We start from the raw sequence: 21644 nt of genomic DNA, 5'->3' as shown, positions 1-21644 counted from the left end.
GAAAGATAAACAGAATAGCATTAGACTGTCGCACACAATTTTGAAATGAATTATGGGGTATTTACAGACCAGCATGGAATATGTTGATATCAAATTGTGACCTCCATTTTGTATCATGTTCTGACTTTCTAACTTCACCCAAGGCAGGTTATTGTAATGTGTTCCAGATAGGTGTTCTGGCTAGGAAAAGTACTTGACACTCCATTAAATGACTGTCAGTTAGAAACCATTACAGAGAAATCTGTTGTATTTGCCTAAACTCATGGATTTCCTAAACAAGGGCACCAACATGGCTGATGGAGCTGCAGCCTCTTAGCCTGTGATCATAACTGATAGAAAGAGACTGTATTTAAGCTAATGCTTCTCTGAATGGCAGCATGGGGCACCCATCTCTTCAATACCCAAAGAGTTTTCAAGAATGGCAGGGCAGTAAGGACTCTGCCTTTCTTGAAATGCTCACAGATCTCTGACTCTCAGAAGAGGTGTAATTAAGCATGGAGAGCGTAAATTTCATGACTTCTGTTATTTTCATCAATCTGTAGCCCAGAAGTAAAGAGGATAAAACTCTCCTTTGCTAATCCTGTGTTCCTTGCTGTCCTGCCATGGTGTCCCCAAACAGGTGGAACTGCAGCCAAAGAGCCCACAGCTAAGTGGAATTCTGAAGGAGTGTGTGTAAGTGACTGGAAGATCTGGGGAAATAGGAGGCACTAGTTTTGGAATCTGGGGCAGAGGGACTGAAGACATTTAAAGGAAGGACTTAGACAAAGAGTCTGAGCACTAGAGCTCTAATGAGCTTGGAATGGGGTGACGGCTATAATTTTCACAGTGGAGGGCCACACTATGAATTTTAAGTTGTCATAGGCTACACATTTCTACTGTATTCATGGAGGAGGTGTGGAGTCTGGGAGGTAGTTGGGGTGCAGGAGGTAGTTCTGATCTGGAGAAGGGTGATGTGGTGCGAAGTGCAGGCTCTGGATGGGAGGCACTTACCACAAGGGCTCCTGGCTCACAAGATGGTCAGGCATGGAAGTTGCTAGCATCACTCTGGGTGGAGGGGGTAGGCTGGAGGGGGACAGCGGGTCTCTGTGTGCTTCCTGCACCTGCAAGAATGGGCAGAGAGAGCTAGGAGGATGGTGCTGAGGGCTGAGGCAGCACACAGACAGTTCTGCCCAGTCCCCACCATAGGCATGCAGAGGCATGCCAGTAATAGCTGGCTGCTTCCAGGAGCAGTGTTGGGCCACGGCTAGCAGGCAGTCTGCCTGCATGCCCCACTGTACCACAGGCCCGATAGAAATGTTAGATGGGCTGGATCTGGCCTGTAGACCATACGTTGTGCACCCTTGACCCAGAACAGTGGTAGGCAATAATTTTCACAGGGGAGCACTGAATGAATTTTGGTCCGTGGTCAAGGGCCAGCTCCACCCCCTGAAAGGCATGGGGCCTGGAGTGGAAGGGGAGTGGCTGGGGACTAGTCTCTTCCTCCTCCCCTTCCCCCCCCCCTCCCCCAAGTTGTCTGGGGCTGGAGGCTTTGAATTAAAAACATAACAAAAGGCTCACAACTCCCGGCCTCATTGCTAATGCATTTCTTGGCAGCTGCCTGGGATTGCTGAGGCTATTTAAATGTCTCGTAGCTCCAGTCCTGCCATGGTAGTGCTGTGATGAGGAGCCATGGGGTATTTAAATAGGATCCTGCTGCCTGAGCCATTGCCTGGAAATTTGTTGGCACAGACAGCAGGATGTAAACTGAAAGTGGCCAGATGCCATCCGTGGGCCAGATCAAAGTATTTGCTGGGCTGGATCTGGCCTCCGGGTTGCATTTTGCCCAGCCCTGGCACAGAACCACCTGGGACTCAGCAGTTCAGAAATACTAGGGCCAGAAGCGGTAACTGTGATACACTAGTTTGACCTCCTGGATAGCACAAGCCATAGAACTTCACCAGAACAATTGCTAGAACTTAACTTTTAGAACTATATTTAAAATGTGTCAGTGATGGAGTATCCATCCATTATATTGCTCCCATGATTAATTAGTCACTGTTTAAAAATGTATGGCTTATTACCAGTTTGAATTTGTCTGTCTAGCTTGAACTTCAATCTATTGAATCATGTTGTTATACTTTTTCTACAAGATTGAAGAGCATGTCATTAAAGATATGTTCTCCATGTAGGTGGTTATAGATTGTAATCAAGCCACCCATTAACCCTTTCTTTGTTAAGTTAAATATTTTGAGCTCCTTGAGTCTGTTTCTAAAAGTCATTTTTTTCTAATCCTTTAATCATTCTCGTGTCTCTCTCGTCTATCAACTTTCCCATTTATCAATATCCTTCGTGAATAGTGGGCATCCTTTACCTTTACTAGCAACAAATTGGTGTCTGTAGCGTGTGATAGCTAGCATCGTTCACAAAGTGTCTATTCCCAAAACTTTTGTACTGAGATGAATTGACTTAACCTGGTTAAAGGCTTATCAAGAAGAAAATGGTACTCAAAATCCATGTAACAGGTGCAGACCAGCTGCTTTACTGTAAGGTCCATTCTGCTCCTAGTTAGACCATCTGTGTAGCAACAAGATAGCTCAATCTCCTAACCATTCATTCATTGATCTGTTTCTTGAGATTGACTTCCACCACAATTGGTACCCCTATAAGCAAAGTTTATGCACTTGACAATAATACTAAAGCTCCTATTCCTTCTATGGGAAAAGGTTAGATTCTGTAGACATCTGTATCCTCCAATCTGGACTGGCACTGTGGACTCATTGCACACAAAGCATTGAATGAACATTAGGTGGTTATTCCCTCCAGTCAAAATCATTATTAATCCCTGTAGGTATCCAGATAAAATAGACTTTTAAAATGTGTAAGCACGTTATCAACCCAGGTCTGATGTCAGGAGTAAAAACGTACTGCTTCCAGTGTTTTCTCTTATTACAAAGCTGCTAAAGCCATTATTTATTCCAAAATCAAATGAGCAACTGATTAATGAATGTGTGAGTATAGGAACAGACTGGACAACTTTTGATTTATTTTGAGACAGTTATCATGCAGAAGATTTCATACGTGTTCAGTCATTGTCTAATTGCAAGTTTTGTGTTTTGCATATCCAGTTTAGATTAGGACTCATGAATTTATACATTTCAATCAAAGACCCCAAATAAAACTGAAGCTGCGACCCCCCAAAAGTTAAATTTGTGCCTGGTTTATGATGCAGTATGGGAACACACAAGAAGGAGAACCATAACAACATTCATGTGACAAGCATAAGAAATGGAAATTCATCCTGACAAGTATAAATCTTCCACGGGCAGCAGATATCATGGGGTAAGGATTTTAACCCTTATTAATAGCAAAGACAGAAACAAAACTTATAGGAAGTCCTTTAAATGTTATCTTCCATACAGGGACGTTGAATGCCTTCCACATTCCCAGAAGGAGCAGGGCTTCAGGCAGAAGGGGTAGAGTCAGGGGCAACCAGCCATGAGTGCCACCCAGAATACATTGTGTTGGCCCCTAGACAGCCTTCAGTGCTGCCCAGAGCATGGCACATCCTCTCACCACCCAGACCTTAGTGCTGTCCAGAGCATGCAGAGCAACACTCCAGCAGCAATTTAAAGGGCCCAGAACTTTGGCCACTGCTGCTGCCTTAGTAACCACAGTGGCCAAATTGCCAGGGCAACTGCCCCATGTAGGCAGACCTGATTCCATGTCTCCTCATTAGCAGCCTCTAGGCCCTACTCTAATACAATTAATAACTATGACTGCTGTTTTCTTGCACCTAAAGATCACAGAATAACAAACTTTCTCTGTATAGTTTTCCATGCGTGCTATCTCTCAAATGCTTTATAGAGTTTAATAACATAAGCACAGAGTTGAAAGGTGCATAATAGCAGAGGAAGAGAGATTAAAATGTATGAGCAAGGGATAAAGGAAATATTTTCAGATGACAGTTGAAAAGTGACAGCAAATCAATGGGAAGGAGAGCTATACCTGAAAGCTGTTATTCAAGGCAGGAGCAAATGCAGATTTTGCCTTTCCTAATTCAAAATATGTAAACCATAAGAACGTAAGAATGGCCATGCTGGGTCAGACCAAAGGTCTATCTAGCCCAGTATTCTGTCTGCTGACAGCGGCCAGTGCCAGCAGCCCCAGAGGGGGTGTACCAAAGACAATGATCAAGTAGTTTGTCTCCTGCCATCCCTCTCCAGCCTTTGACAAACAGAGGTCAGGGGCACCATTCCTTACCCCTTGGCTAATAGCCTTTTATGGACCTAACCTCCATGAATTTATCTAGCTCTTTTTAAAACTCTATTATAGTCCTAGCCTTTATAGCCTTCTGTGGCAAGGAGTTCCACAGGTTGACTGTGCGCTGTGTGAAGAAGAACTTTCTTTTATTAGTTTTAAACCTGCTACCCATTAATTTCATTTGGTGTCTTCTAGTTCTGGTGTCCAGAACCCTTGGGTGAATGCCATCCGGTCCTGGTGATTTGATACTGTTTTTCAATTTGTTCCAAAACCTTCTCTAATGACAGTTCAATCTGGGACAGTTCCTCAGATTCATCACCCACAAAGGACCGTGCAGGTTTGGGAATCTCCCTAACATCCTCAGCTGTGAAGACTGAAGGAAAGAAATCATTTAGTCTCTCTGCAGTGGCTTTATCGACCTTGATTGAGCCTTTTGTATCTCGATTGTCCAGGGGCCCCACTGTTTTTTTAGCAAGCTTCCTGCTTCTAATGTACTTAAAAAACGTTTTGCTATTATTTGAGTTTTTGGCTAGCTGTTCCTCAAAACCTTTTTTGGCTTTTCTTATTACATTTTTACATTTAATTTGGCAGTGTTTATGTTCCTTTCTATTTACCTCACTAGGATTGGACTTCCATTTTTAAAAGATGCCTTTTTATCTCCCACTGCTTCTTTTACTTGGTTGTTAAGCCACAGTGGTTCTTTTTTAGGTCTCTTACTATGTTTTTTAATTTGGGGTATACGTTTAAGTTGGGCCTTTATTATGGTGTCTTTAAAAAGTTTCCATGCAGCTTGTAGGGATTTTACTCTAATCACTGTACTTTTTAATTTCTGTTTAACTAACCTCCTCATTTTTGCGTAATTCCCCTTTTTGAAATTAAATGTCAGAGGGTTAGACTGCTGAGGTGTTCTTCCCACCACAGGAATGTTCAATGTTGTTATATTATGGTCACTATTCCCAAGCGATCCTGTAATAGTTACCTCTTGGACCAGATCCTGCACTCCACTCAGGACTAAATCGAGAATTGCCTCTCCCCTTGTGGGGTCCTGTGCCAGCTGGTCCTAGAAGCAGTCATTGAAGGCATTGAGAAATTTTATCTCTGCATCTAGTCCTGAGGTGACATGTACCCAGTCAATATGGGGATAATTGAAATCCCACATTATTATTAAGTCTTTTATTTTGATAGCCTCTTTAATCTCCCTTAGCATTTCAACGTCACTATCACTGTTCTGGTCAGGTGGTCGATAATATATCTCTACTGCTATATTCTTATTAGAGCATGGAATTACTATCCATACTGATTCTATAGAACATGTTGATTCATTTAAGACTTTTACTTCATTTGATTCTACATTATCTTTCACATATAGTGCCACTCCGCCACCTGCATGATCTATTCTGTCCTAACCCTAAATAACATGTATTATTTACACAGTTCTTTATATCCTCCAGTCTCTCAGGGCTTGTCTACACTACAGAGAAGATCGAAGCTGCCGCAGTCACTCCCCTGGGGTTCGAATTATCGGATTTAGTGAAAACACGATAATTCAAAGTGAGAGGGTGCTCCCGTAGGCACCTGTAGCCCTGCTCCTACGAGGAATAAGGGAAGTTGAAGGGAGAGTATGCTCCTGTTGACCTTCTGCTATTTGGATGGCACCAAAATGCAATTTAAGATACTTTGACTTCAGTTACATAATTATCATAGCTGGAGTTGCATATCTTTATTCAAACTTATCTCCTAATGTAGACCTAGCCTAACAGAATAATGGGTCAGATCCTTAATTAGTGCAAATTGTCCATGGCCCATTAACTTAAATAGAGCTTGGCCAGTTTAAATCAGATGAAGACCTGGTCTTAACTAATTAATTCACACATCCCGCTGTGAAATAAGTAGGTATTATCACCTTTTTATATAGGGCAAGATTAAGGCAGAAATTATTTACCCAGGACACCATAGCAAATAAATTGTAGAGACAGGATTAGCAGGACCTCATCCTGATTTTCAACACTGTGCTCATTATATCAGACCCTATCTCCTCCTGAAGTCCTCATCTAAGAGGGAGCTAGCCATTCAATTCTGCATGAGTAGCAAAGAAGGCTACAATGCAGGTTAGAAGGCTACAGTGCAGTAATTATTTTCAGCAAAAATAAAAATAATTGTTTTAAAAGTTCACATTTTTCTTCACACTTTTTAGATTCAGAAATCTCCCATATGTACATGTAGCAGTGATTATTGTGACTAACCATATTATGTTAGGCTCCTATGAGAAACAGTTAAAAAAAAAAAAAGCCTGCAATAAAATGTCAGATCCCAAGTGATGAATGTGCATGAGCCTCAATCTGCATTTTTTTTAGAACACTCTGTCATGTGATGCCCCAGAATGTAAATGGGGATTGAATCATTGAAGACCTTATTACAATTTAAAACAAGAAAGATTTTGCTCCCTACTCACCCTCAACCTTCGAGTTCATCCTCTCAGAATACACATATTCACAGATTATGCAGGCTTTTATCAGTTGGCACTGATACATTTACTGAAAAAATAACAGTAAAACTAGTGAGGGGATCATCTCAAAAGTCTGAGATGCTGAAAGAGTTGAAAGGCTCTTGACAGACATCAAGAAAGAAACAATTGAATAGAAAAAGCAAGAGCAAAAAATCACAAATGAAGAAAGTGGCCAGCAGAAAAAGGTCTGAGTGAAGTTGTAAAACAATGGGAAGAATAAAGAGTCTTTCCAAATAAGCAGGAAGAAACAAATGGAATTTGGTTCTTTCCTAACATGACTCTGCCACAAGTCTGGAGAAAGATACAGAAACTAAAGACCTAGTCCATAGAAAAGGCACCTCCAGGGGATGCTCACACCATTTAAACCCTTTTTCGGCACATACTTGCTCATGTGCTTAACTTTAAGTGAGTAAATAGTCCCAATGAAATGTAATAAGCTTATTCATGTGCTTAATGCACATGCATAAGTGTTTTCAGAATTGGGGTACAAGTTACTGAAGAAAAATCTGGGTTTGAGGTGCTGAAATAAGCCCCAGTCCTGCAATGAGCTTTACACAGTTGGAAACATGTGCCCATGTGAATCCCTATTTGATGTCAACAGGGTTCCATATGGATATCTGAACAAAAGACATAACTCTTGTTGTTTTGGAGATTATATTATGTGATTTATAGGCTTACATGGTCAGAGCCCCATTAACATTAACGTACGCAGAGTGACAGTGTAGAGGGGCCACAACTGGTATGTAAACTACGCTTATATTCACTTCAGGCCCCTTTAAAGTGTAATGCACTTTAGTGTGACTTAGAATCAGAACTGTAAACTGGTGGTTGTTAAAAAATATATGTAAAACAAGTTCTTTTTAAAATAGTTTTTCCTATTAATTTATTTGATTGAAAGCATGTATTGTATTGGCTTATGAACAACTGAGGAAATCTTCTTGCCCCTGGGGGATCTTCTTGTAGTTCAGAAAATGATTTTTGCATAGTGTCCACCCACAACTATAAATCAAGTCTAGTTTGCCCAATGTTGGCTTGAAACCATGGGTGACAGGTAAGGAAATATGATGCTTTTCCTGGGTCTTAGTGCACAACCACTCCCTTTTTCCTATCCCTTTTCTGATCATTCCTGCAGCAGGGGGGAGCCATAACATGGTGGTGGTTCAACAGGTTTAGCCACTGATAGGCCACTGCTGCTATATTTATCTGCATCAGGACGCCACTACCACAGCTCTCATTGGCTAGGAATGGCAATTCACACCTAACGGGAGCTGTGGTCACTGGTACCTGCAGCTGTGCAGATAAATATGTGGGTCACACCAGGAGCTAACCCTGGCCACTTGATCCAGCCCTTGGGCTGGCATTTGCCCACCCCTCTCTTGCAGTCTCCCACATCAGGCTCTTGCAAATTTGTGAGTCTTCCCCTAGGGTGGATCTATTAATTGAAAAGCCTTCTGGCTTGTCAGACATATTAGCATGACACTGAACCAGTGAAAGAGCCATTCAGTCGTAATCAAGCCATGTAACAAGCATGTGCCTATTGGGTAGTATATACTGTCAATTTCTGAACTTACTGACAAAAACAGTTGTGTAATACAATAATACTTAAAAATGTGCTGTAAATATTGCATTAGTTTGTTGCTGAAAATTATAAAAATCATAGCTCTATAAAGTCCTTGAAATCCTTGCATGCAATGTTAGGGTACGTCTAGACTACATGCCTCCGTTGACGGAGGCATGTAGATTAGCCAGATCGGCAGAGGGAAATGAAGCCGCGATTAAAATAATCGCGGCTTCATTTAAATTTAAATGGCTGCCCCGCTCTGCCGATCAGCTGTTTGTCGGCAGATCAGGGCAGTCTGGACGCGACGCGCCGACAAAGAAGCCTTTCTTGATCGGCACAGGTAAACCTGGTTTCACGAGGCATACCTGTGCCGATCAAGAAAGGCTTCTTTGTCGGCGCGTCGCGTCCAGACTGCCCCAATCTGCCGACAAACAGCTGATCGGCAGAGCGGGGCAGCCATTTAAATTTAAATGAAGCCGCGATTATTTTAATCGCGGCTTCATTTCCCTCTGCCGATCTGGCTAATCTACATGCCTCCGTCGACGGAGGCATGTAGTCTAGACACACCCTTAGAGGCACAATCTGAGTACTCATCTTAAGCCTTAAATGCTTAGATCTCCAGACATAACAGGGTTTTTTTAAAAATACATTCTTCAAAAGATTTTAATTACTATAATACAAAACCTTGCTTCCCAAGTCTTCCTATTCATCCCTGCTCTCCTTTCACACACACTCCCTATTGAAGAGAGCCCTTAAATGGACGACATCCCTTTTCTTCCAGATAGCTAGACAAATATGTTTCCCCTTTTTTGCTTCTATTGGATGAATTAGTTTTAAGAGAACCCTTCTCCAAAATTAGTACTTTAGTATGATAGAAAATCCTATGTTATACTTAATATAATTGGAAACATGTTTTTTTAATATAAACATATGGTGAAATTTCAAAATATGTCTATTCTTATGGAGATCATACAAAATAAATTAGTGTTCCCCTTTTTAAAAAGCGATGAACTTTGTTATGAACACACTAAACCACTGTGATTAATTTAAAACAATATCTTTGTTTCAATGCATTAAATATATAGTAATCTGGAATTATTACTTTATGATGGCTTTAGGGTATATTTACAATATGAAATCATGTTAGAAATACTGATTAATAAAATGTAAAACAGAGAAGAGCTGCTTTATCTATCCAATATATTTAATGTTATATTCAGCAAGAGAAATAATTTGCCTTACATAGTTTTCACAAATAAATATCTGACAAACTGCAGGGTATATAAAAAAACCTGTGACCAACATTTTGTATTTTCAAATTTAGTTTTACTGGTAATTCTTGGATGACCAGTTTTCACAATATGGCATGCAGTGGAAAACCTGCACCCTTTTCTTTATAAAGAAATTTTAGAAGAGTAGGGTTTTTTTTTCTTCCACTGTTATTTGCTACATCAGGGTTGAGGGATTTGGCAGGAAGGGATCAGCAAAGAATGGGAGCCAATAATTTGGGTGCTATTTGGTTTTAAGATTTAAAAGTCTCTTCCTTTTTTGTCTTTTTTAGGCCTGTTAAATTAAGCTAATGGAAATATATTCTGACACACTGGTTACAAAAACTGAAAGTGTTGGTACCCTAACATCTTCCTTCATTAGTCTCCAGGACAGCTGTTGGTTTAAGTTGTCTAACTATCCAAACTCTCATCATGGAAAGAAATAAACTGTGAATATTTTATTAGACAGAAAAAAATCTGATACATTAATTGTAAACAATTATTTGACAATCTATAGAGCTGAATAAATATTTATATAAATGGAAATTTATTCAAAGGTAACTTATCTGTAGGGTTGTCAATTATCTTAATCTCATAAATCCAAATGCCCTTCACCCATCCCTAATATCTTTCCTGAAGCCATGCCCTGTCCTATAACCTTCTCCAAGACCTTGCCCCTGCTCTCTCCATCCCTCCTTTATTCACCTTCCTCCACAGTCACTCACTTTCACTGGGATGGGACAAGAGGTTGTGAGAAGGGGTTCCGGGCTGAGCCTAGGGTAGGGGGCTAGGGTGCCGGAGCAGATGCAGGTTGTAGGCTATGGCCAGGAAGTACTTATCTCAGACAGCAGCCCGGCAGTGATGCAATGGAACTAAGGTGGGCTCTTCACCTGCCCTGGATCCATGGCACTCCTGGAGGTGGTTAGCACATCCCTGCAGCCCCTGCCTGCAGATGCCATGCCCACAGGTCCCACTGGCTGCACACCAATAGGAGTTGTGAAATCAGTGCCTGGAGCAGGTGCAGCACATGGAGACACTCCCTGTCCCCTTCCCCCGCTTCAGGACCTCAGGAGTGTGCTGACTGCTTCTGAGAGTTGTACAGGGCTATGGAGGAGCAGGAAATTGCCTTAGCCCAGCTGCACTGGTGGATCTTTAGCTGTTTACAAGCTCCTGGATTGACTTCCATAGCTTCTAGGAGATAGAGCCCAATTCTGGGAGACTCCCAGTGAAATCAGGAAGGTTGACAACCCTACTTACCTGTCATTTTGGCATTTATCAATAACAAATAATTCCATGAGTCCTAATTATGAGTAACATATTATGACCCAACTGGTTGGACTGGCAACAAATGCACCAAAGATTCTTGGCCTGCATCTCTTTCTGTTAAATTAGTATAGGCCTAGTATAGTTACAGTGAACCTAGATTTGTTCTGGTGAAGTCAGAAGAGAATGAACTGTACATAAAAATGGGCTCAGGTTCTGTTCACAGCTTTGGATAAAAGTTGTTTAAATCTGACTTCACAGCCATGCCCTGTCCTCCCCCATATACACAGAGGCCTTGATCCTGCAAAGGATATAGCATGTGTTTACCTTCACACATCCAAGGGGAAATCCTGGCCCACAGAAAATTGGGAGTTATGGCACTGACCTCAGTGAGCTTAGTTTTTCACCCTTTGGGAAGTCCATTAACTTTTGCAGTCCCTAATCATGAAATCCAATCCAAATAGGGAGACTCCTGTACTCACACGATACTCCACTGTCTTCAGTTTGATACTGTGTGGCTGTAAGGGTCTTCATGCATTATAGCTTCGATCCCTCAAACACTTATACTAATGTTTAAGTATGTGCTATAGTTTTGTTAGGATCAGGTCTATACGCACAATTTTGCTCTCTTCATGTGGACTGGCCACTAAAGAGTAAGCCAGAAAGGTTTTATATTCATGGTTTGTGTCCTTGCATAAATGATCTACCTTTTCAAATAACTCTGTATGCTTCTTTTATTGTAAAAAGGATCAATTTCCTATGCAAATTACATTTTGGGGGAGGGGAGAGAGGACATTGTCGTTCATGGTTATGATGATTAGAGTCTATTTTAAAATCTGTTTCATTTCATAGATTATTTAATGCCTTACTATTGAACAGTGAAGAAATGAAGTGGGTTTTAAATTATTTTGTTATAGATACTAAAGCTTCTAGTTAAAACATTTTATATTTTAGCTAAAAGTCTTAATTAGTAAGTTTATAGTACTATAATTAATCTTGCAAAGTAAAGTGTATTTTCACGAAACATTAACATCTGAAACACATTCTGAGACAGGATGATGTCACATAATTTTCTTTCTTTCTCGGATTAGTCTTGGAGTCGATGAATTTAGTAAGGAATTCAGGTATCTCAGCAGAAAATTTGTCTATCCATTCCAAATGTAGTGGAGAACTTACTTATCCATGGGGTTTCTTGTCATTGGAGTTAAATCTGGGCAAAGGGAATGGAAAAATACTTTCAGACATTTACGCAAACATTATGGCTACGTCTAGACTGGCCCCAAATTCCAGAAAAGGGATGCAAAGCAGGTAAGTCTGCATAGGGAAATCCGCGGGGGATTTAAATATCCCCCGCGGATTTAAATAAACATGTCCGCCGCTTTTTTTTCGGCTTGAGGAAAAGCTGGAAAAAAAGCATCTAGACTGGCGCGATCCTCCGGAATAAAGCCCTTTTCCGGAGGATCTCTTATTCTTGAAATGTTAGTGAACCAGTGACAGTATGCAAAAAACAGTATCCAATCCATCCAACAAACCTCGGTGCCAACTCTGCCCACATATATACACCGTCACAAGACCTTACCAGATCAGCCATACTGTCACTGGTTCATTCTCCTGCACATCTACTAACGTAATATATGCCATCATGTGCTGACAATGGCCCACTGCTATATACATTGGCCAAACTGGACAGTCCCTGCGTAAAAGAATCAATGGACACAAATCAGATATTACGAATGGCAACATACAAAAACCTGTAGGGGAACACTTCAATCTCCCTGGACACACAATTGCAGATCTAAAAGTAGCCATCCTGCAGCAAAAAAACTTCAGGACCAGACTTCAAAGAGAAACTGCTGAGCTACAGTTCATCTTCAAGTTTGACACAATCAACTCAGGATTAAACAAAGACTGTGAATAGCTAGCTGACTACAAAAGCAGCTTCTCCTCTCTTGGAATTCACACCTCCAGATCAGCTATTATAAGTGGGCCTCATCCTCCCTGATTGGTTCCACATCGGCATCTGCAGCCTGATTCTGGCCTGCATATTTATACCTGCCTCTGGAAATTTCCACTACATGCATCTGACGAAGTGGGTCTTTGCCCACGAAAGCTTATGCTCCTACACTTCAGTTAGTCTATAAGGTGCCACAGGACTCCTCGTCGCTTTTAGAAATGCCATCGTGTTCCTAAAATATGAGAACTTCCAAATTATAGAGTACAGAGTCTTTTCAGAGAATTGTGAAGCAAGCTTCTGGAGTACTGTCAAAAAAACTGTAAATACATTCCATGGGTTTACTTCCTATAAGACATAAGTATCGTTGAACCTGTGGCATCATTTATGATATGATAAGAACACAAGACTGAATGCCAAGATAACCTTGATATAAAGGGGTGAAAATGTCTTTAAGAGGAGGATGGTGGGAGATTTATGCCAGTACATTTAATTCAGGGAATAAAAGAAAATGTGTTACATGGTTACTCCTCCTGAAGTTAGCCTTCTAGCCATTTCCTTTCTGGGGAAAGTTGCTCACATTCCTTTCACATTCTTCTATAGCATTTGCAAAAGTCACAGGAAAAAGTGGAGAGACAAAAAAAATATGTTTAAGTTTTGTTCTCCTTCACTGAAAAAAATTAAGTCCCCAGAAATTTCTACAAATGCCATATCCCACAAAAGCGGCGAGGAGTCTTGTGGCACCTTATAGACTAACCGAAGTGTTGGAGCATAAGCTCTGATACTTGACACGATGGCATTTCTAGTTTCCCCATTTGCCAAAACCACCTTTTCAGTGGCTCTTGAACAGTCTAATGATTATTATTAGCATTCAAAATGTATTCTGTTTTAAAATATATTTCATGTAAGTAATGAGCAATCTCACAAAGATCCTGATCTTGCAACAACATTTGTGGGAAGACCCCCGTGACTGTACAGGATTAATTGTAAGATAAGGGCCATGCTAATGAAAAGGGCTGTTTCCAAGAATTCAGATGTCGGTTAGATTGCTAAATTCCTTGCTAAAATCTCTGTGCTGGCATCCCATTTCTGGCAGACAGCTGTGCAAAAAACCTTTCCAAAGCACCATAAACTCTCTTTGGTGGTAGACAATGAAAGAGAGAAACAAGCAAGAACAATTGTGTTAGCTGTGCACCAAATCAGAAAACCAAAAGAGAAAAGTTGCACATGAAGAAATCAGAGAAACAATTTCCACTTAAACTGGAAAGTCATCAGGATAAGTCTCTGAGAAAACAAATATCACCACTCCCACTTCTTCCACATGGAGGAATAAATCTCTGCTCAACTTCTGAATCCCAGCTCTATTAGGATACTAGGACAGGTGCACAAGTCACAAGATAGAGCTGTCTCTACTTAACTCTCCTACCGTGGCATATTTAGCAAAATATTCTCCTGAGCCAGACAGCCACTGACAATTCTGGAAGGGTTAAATCCCATACAGGTTACAGAGACTTCACCCAGGACCATCTCCCAGACTTGAGGGTGTCACATACAGGTGAGTCCTGTTGCTCTCAGTGCCTTAAAAGGGAATTAGCCCAAAGTGGAAAGAACTCTGTGTTGAAGCAAGGATTGAAAGATATGAGAGGGTCCCTCCCTACTTTATTTTTTAAAATACAGACTATTAACCTTTATGAAGAAATACTGACAGACACTTTTGTGGTTTGCATATTTGTTTGTTTGTTTGTTTGTTTGTTTGTTTGTTTGTTTGTTTGAACAACAGCTTTGTAACTAAACCAAAAACCCCAGGCTGTGTTTCAATTCTCTCACAGGAAGATGAGGCAGGGCAAACTAAAGACTATGAGATTGTTAAGTGAGAAAGATAAGTGTCATATTATTTCAGTCAAGGCCTTGCATAGCCTATGACACAGCAGATCCCAGTTGGATGGAGAGATTAACTGATTCAGCAATATGTTGGTGCTGTTGACAGAAAGCTTTCAACCACTTGATGTTAATGAAAAAATGACGTTTAAAAAAAATCCATACCAAACTTCAACACTGTAAAAGTTCTATAAAATAGTGAAGCTAGAGGTTTTGATATTTAGGAATGGGGCTTTCATACACGGAGTGTTTTTGTCAAAGTGCTCAGAAGCAAGAGTTCAGGTTCACATTTAATCTACTATATATTTGAGAGAGTTTGTCTGAGTGAGTGAACGAGCAAGTCTGTCCATCCTTCTGTTCGTTTAGGAGCTCCTAAATTGTAAGAGCTAGGATCACCACATTCAGTATACAGCTTCCTCTTATTACAACTTAAAGCAAACCAATGGTTTGGTTTGTCCCAGGCATGTACTAGGTTGACAGAAGAATGCTTTTGTTGACAAAGCTACTATCACTCAGGGAAGATATACTTTATTTCATATAAAACAAACAGGTTGAATCCCTGCTTTAATGGCAAAACTGATTTTGCTCTTAACTATAGAGTTGTGTCCAGCAGCTCTGTAAAACTCATGATAGCTACTGGGAAGAACTGATATAACAAAGCAACCCGTTATAGAGTTATGCTGAATATTACCACCTATTAGAGGTTTCATGATCCAAATAGTCAAACAGTAAATTGTTACTAATCCAGATATTATAATAGGATGAGTTACATAAACCCCAAGCTCAAGGAGCACTGTGCATCATTGCAAATGTTTTTTTTTCTTTAAAGGCTGAAACAATTAGATGTCTGTTTTCATAAGATTAAACCAGTGAGGTGTAAAATTGCAGGTTGAAAGTCAAGTACACCGCATTATTTTCTCCAGTCAGAACAAAATAACAGCAAAAAAACTTGTCTAGATCTGCATTAATGTCTGCATGATCAACCACAGTGCTGGCAAGTAGAAACAAGCACACTATCATTTTTACCTTGAATGTGAGGAATATTCACCCACCTCTGCCATACAAGGTAACCCTCACAACATAAGCAGGATTTTCTCTTCACATTACCATGGTCTCAATGATTTATGCTCCCAATATTTGGAGGAACTAAGTATACAACTAATAGTCACTAATTTAAACCAGTCACTAATTTAAACTATCTTTAATATAGTTTCTAATTTACCATGTGAAAATTCTGAATTACACTTTGCTACTGACGAGACTCAGAAGATGGAGTTAAAGTCATAACAGACTTGATAATGGCTGTAGATTATGAAAGTCAAAGGCTGTTTCAAGTTTGCCAAGTTTACAATAGAGTTAAAAAAAGAAGTCTGTCCCATCAGTAAAGTAAAAAGAGCTAAAATCTGAAGCATTGTATAGCATCATATGCCTAACAATTGCCTGAACAAAAAGTGGAATTATACTTTCAAAGCTAAGGATTTATGGAGCTACTAAAAATAGGATTCCCATTAATGTTCTAGATCTAGTAAAGAAATCTGGGATCTGGAGATTAACTTAGTCCCATGGATTTACTAGTGTAATCCACACACCTAGTATGGTTCCCTGCACTACAGAAAAGAATATATTTGTGGTGTAATGAAGATATTCAGTCACTGAGCTGACACCAAATTCCTTTGCAAGAGAAAAATGCAGCTTGTGGAATCTCTCACCCTCAAAAAACTGAGGTTTGAAGATTTCAGGCCAGGTCCTTAAGCTTGTTAATGCTTGTCCAGGGGCATATATAATTTCTTTGACCATCTTAAGCAATTATTTCAAAATTACCCATTTGTAATCACTGAATGTACAAAAATGAGATTGCTTAAAACACTAGAAAACATATTGTCAGGAACAATTCTGTCATGGCAGGAGGGTGCAATGAATGATTCAATAGTTCTTCTCCATCTGTAAATGTAATGATTCTGTTCCCCAGCCCTCCGCAGAGGGATGGGCAAACCCGTGAGTTCTGACTTGGCATAGGGGCCAGCATTAAGGGTAGAACTTTTAAGTATGCTCATGGTCTGGCTCCCCAAGGGTAGCTTGTCACTTAAATCTTATTAATTTCAATAGCAGCTAGGTGCATAGCTAGCTGCGAGGATGTAGACTTATGTGACTTAAAAGCATAAGTCCCTCTGACCTCAGGAAAGTGCACTGTATGAAATATAATGGGTTTGGGTTTTTCTTTTTACTAAACTAAGAATTCTGTACAGAAATATTTTGAAATAATTAAACATGAATGCCATTCTGTGCCTGGAAACATTAGGTGCAAGCAGATCCGAGATGACCTGATTGTGTTTAGGACTAATTTAATTGGTTCAGAAAAAAAAATCATCCCCCAGTCAATGCGTAAGACCCACTGGTACATTTGAGGAGGCTGCCAATATTTAGGTACTGTATTTAATCATCTTCGTTCTTCTAAGAAGGTACGGTAGCCTCCTAAAACTCCCACGTCATCATCATCAAGAAACAGCACAATGCCATTCTCAGATCATTATACTTTCATATATATATATATATATATATATCAATTGCCACATTATTTTTTAAATTTTTGTTCCTTGTAACATTGGCTACTGACATGGCTACCTGTGTTGCATGAAACATATCAATGTAATAATCTATGTTTAATTTAATTTAATTTAATTTAATTTAATTTAATTTAATTTAAACTGAATTCAGTTTAATTCAAGTTTATGATGTGGGCAGGTGTATATTCAAAATGCTGTATTGGCACAATTGCACCAATGCAGCTGTGCTGTTGTAGCACTTAAGTGAATATGCTCTTATGTCAATGGGAAAACTTCTCCTGTCAGCGTAGTTAAACCACATTTCCATAAAGTGGAAGCTCTGTTTACAGAAGAAAGTCGTGCATTGACACAGCACTGTCTGTATAGATTAGGGTCAGTGTAATAACATCTCCCAGGTGTGTGGATTTTTACAACCCTGAGATACCTAGTTCTATCAGTATAGGTCTGTAGTGTAGGCTTGGTCTATGTGAATGCAAGGATTTTCCTTTTAAACTCTGAAATGTCCTTCTATACTCAGTCCTGACCATCCCTAAATAATTGATAGTATTTACAAATTTCAGTAAGAGCTGAAGAATAAATGAAGACAGACAATGATGGTACCATGCACATTCTGAAAAAATGTCTTGTGCTGTCAGAGAGGTGGCTGACTTCTCCTTGAGTAAGAAACAAGGAGAACTATAGAAAGGGTTCCTTCTAGATGTGGGTATCCAAGGTGCAATTGGGCCTAGAGTAATCATCACCGATTTTCTCCATGACTTTTACCCACAAAGTCCACTTCATTAACAGAGATTACCAGGGGGTCAAGAAAATTACAAATGCAAATGTCCACTGAAAACATCTCACTACTCTCACTACTGAAATAGAGCTATATAAACACCAAACAAGAGAACATGGATAAAGTATGCTGCAATTCACAACAGAAAGTAAGGAATAATAGTACACTATTTAACTGAAGTTTCAGGAGGACTTTAAGAAGTCAGAATGCAATTATTCAAGTAGCAACTGAGTAGAAATGTGACGGGTACCATACTATTGCTGTTAAATCTTCCATTCAATCATTAAGAAGGAACAAGTCAGGACCTTGGTTTTATATGGGACTCGAAAGACAGCACTTTCAGCAGCATAATATCATGAAATCCTATGCTGGAGCATGGGTCCAAACCAATTTCACTTGTCTAAGCTTCCTTTTGATACATTTGCCTGTGACAAATAAGACAACCCTGACTGCTTTGTTTTGAGAATCCTGCAGCTCTCTTTAAAACCTCACTAACTAACCACACCTCCAACTCTCGGTTTGAAAAACGACTAAACTTTTATTTAAGCAGAAAAAAAACCCACAATCTTTCATTAATCCTTCTACTTCCTACTCCACTGGAGAAAGCCTAATCTTATAAAAGACAAGCAGTGCTTGATCCCTTCCTGATCAGAGTTTAGCTCCCTAGCTTCCTCTGTGATGCTACTTCCATTCTCCTCAGAATTTCTCATCAAATTCAAAATATCCAAAGTCCCATAATTGCAGTCTACATGGAGATTCCATGCAGGAGTCCAAGCCTATTCACCTCTGTTCAACGAACAGCATATGTTATTTTGGGGCTTCATCCCACACCATACACCATATCCTATCATATAATTTTAAGTTAAGTGTTTACATACTCACTTCTACACAGCATGTAACAGAGTTAGGAGCATGTAACATGGCATACTCTGTCCTCATCCTCTGATTACCAGACTCCACCCAAATTCTGTCCAAATTTAAATTCCATGTGAATTTAAATATATTCCCATCACCATCCCTAATAGTCTCATGCAGGGAAGAATTATCAGTGTTTCTTGCCCTTTCTCATAGGTGGGTGTGTCTACACTGCATAGTTATTTCGAGATAATGAGTATTATTTTGAAAAAACAATGTGAGCATCTACACAGCCATTCCTTTATTTCGAAATAATTTCAAAATAACGTATGGTTTATGTCTGAAATCTGTAAACCTCATTCTACAAGGAATAATTCCAAAATAGCTGTTGAGAAATAAAGTGTGTAGAGATACGCGTATTCTTTCAAAAATGGGAATTTGGAAAGTGAAACTGCTGTCTAGACGTGGTTCTTTTTGGGGAAAAAACCCCTTTTTTGAAAGAACCGTAATGCCTGAAAAATGAGGTTTACCGGTTCTTTCAAAAAAGGGGGGGATTCAAAAGAACTGCGTCTAGACGGTGGTTTCACTTTCAAAATACTCATTTTCAAAAGAATGTATGGCCACCATGATGTAAATGAAACATGGGAAATTCAAATCTCGGCTTCATTTGCAATTTCAATCTGCCTAATTTACATCCCTCTTTCGAAAGAGGGATGTAGTCTAGACATAGCCTAAGACAATAAAACTGTTATGTAACTTCCTATATGTACCTTAATAAGTAAAATCAAAGTCCTGGCACAGGCAAGACATACAATGCTAAACAGATAGTAGAGCATTTGTTAATGTAATGGGATGCAAGGACTTCCTCGACATCGTACAAGATAGACTGGTAAAACTGGAGCTAAGCATTGCTAAATTAAAAATCTATGATGGCTTCATCCTCACACCTCTAGAGCAATGTGCGTTACATGCAGTGCATCAATAGAAGGCATGCCCAACTAGAATTTCAAGATATGAACACCAAACAGAAATCACTTCTATAGGACAATACAAGCAAACACATTGGCGTTAACCTTCTGCCTAAAAATCATACAGTAAATTGACAGGTGGTAGAAAACAATGCACATAGACAAACACAATCAGGTGGCATCTCCAGGGCTTGAAACATGAGAGAGTGAAATAATATAAGTGAAGGTCCTCTATATTTAAAAATAAATAAAAAAACATCTATCCAGTGCAACACCTATCATGCAGAGTCCCTAGAGCATTAATAGAAAAATATACTGAAAATGGTAAAATAAATGGAAAGGGATGGCAGTATTCCCAAAGTGACTGAACCTCCAAAATAGCTAAGCCACATAAGTCTGTGAGCATATAGTACTTACTCACACTATCACCTCTAGCAAATTTCCCAGACCTGAAGATGAACTCTGTGTTAACTTAAAAGCTCGTCTCTCTCACCAACTGAAGTTGGTGTAATAAAAAGATATTACCTCACCCACCTTGTCTCTCTAATATCCTGGGACCAACTCAGCTAAACCACCACTGATTATATGAATGTAGAACAATTGGCAACAGACCTGAGGTCAGATCACAGTTAAGGAAGATAAAAGAAGCAATCAGTACTGAGGCCCTGCTTGTATTGTCTCACAATTCAGGTCTGTTAATGTAAAGCCACAAGGATTTCTGTATCTTACTGAAGAAACTGAAACACCAGTTCAGTGGAACTATCACAGTTTGTACCAGGTGAAGATGTGACCTGATCTTTTGTGTGTGAATAACATGGACAATAAATAGCTCTGATTCTTTCCAGCATGATTAGTGTTAGCTGACCAAAATAGGGGACCTTAAGACACCAAGATGGAAGAATTTTATTCATTAAAAAAGGAAAGCTTCCTTGCTATATGTGTGTGGGTTAATATCATAGTGGGAGGCTAACTATTTGGAATTAAATCACCCCAAAATGTACACATTCTTTTTAGACATTCATATCACAGTGATGAATATTTAAAATAATAGAAAAATGTATTCAAAGTAAGGTGACCTTCTTCATAAGATTTAAACTGGGATGATTTTGTGCTGACATATTTTAGGGTCATTCAAAGGGCAAAGGAACACATTTAAATGCATGCTAGTGTCACTACTGTCATTTTCACACTAAAGCAATATGTTCATATTTCTAACATTGGAGGATTTTTTTCCCCCACAAAATCCTGATTTTCAAAATAAAGATGTCATGAAATACTGAGCAGGAGTCATTAAGATTTAATGTGAGTCAAAGGACTATTTCAACAATGTTGATACTCATTTGACTTTTCACTTTTTAAAATGCTGAACACTGATTCTATTGGATGCTCTTCTGGACCATATTCTACTTGGTATACCAGTGTCTGGATCAAACATTTGCAGTTACATTTTTTTATTTGAACATTTGATGGAATGAAAAAAAATGGGATAGTACAGGTGTTTTTGGAAGAAGATCCAGACATTCACCTAAGTATCTTGTGAAAATATGGGACTAGCCCCATTAAAGGCAAAACAGATTGCCAACTTAATTAGCAGTCACTATAAAAATCCTATATTTAATATGGTCAGCAGCTGTATGATAACATCTGTACATGACCCTATGTGTTGGTAATTATTATATCGTCCAGATAGAACAGAGTTAATTGTCTCATAGGGCCATGTAGAGATGTTGTCACACAGCTGTCATACTTTGTTAATTGTTCAGGCTCAAGAGCAGGAGTTCTTTTTTATTCATGTCAACATTTGCAAAGAGAGCAG

This window comes from Pelodiscus sinensis, chromosome 2 (assembly GCF_052426305.1).
Source record: "Pelodiscus sinensis isolate ZL-2025 chromosome 2, ASM5242630v1, whole genome shotgun sequence".
Classification (NCBI taxonomy): Eukaryota; Metazoa; Chordata; order Testudines; family Trionychidae; genus Pelodiscus; species Pelodiscus sinensis.
The sequence above is the reverse complement of the archived record's forward strand: the minus strand, read 5'-3'. Positions refer to the sequence as shown.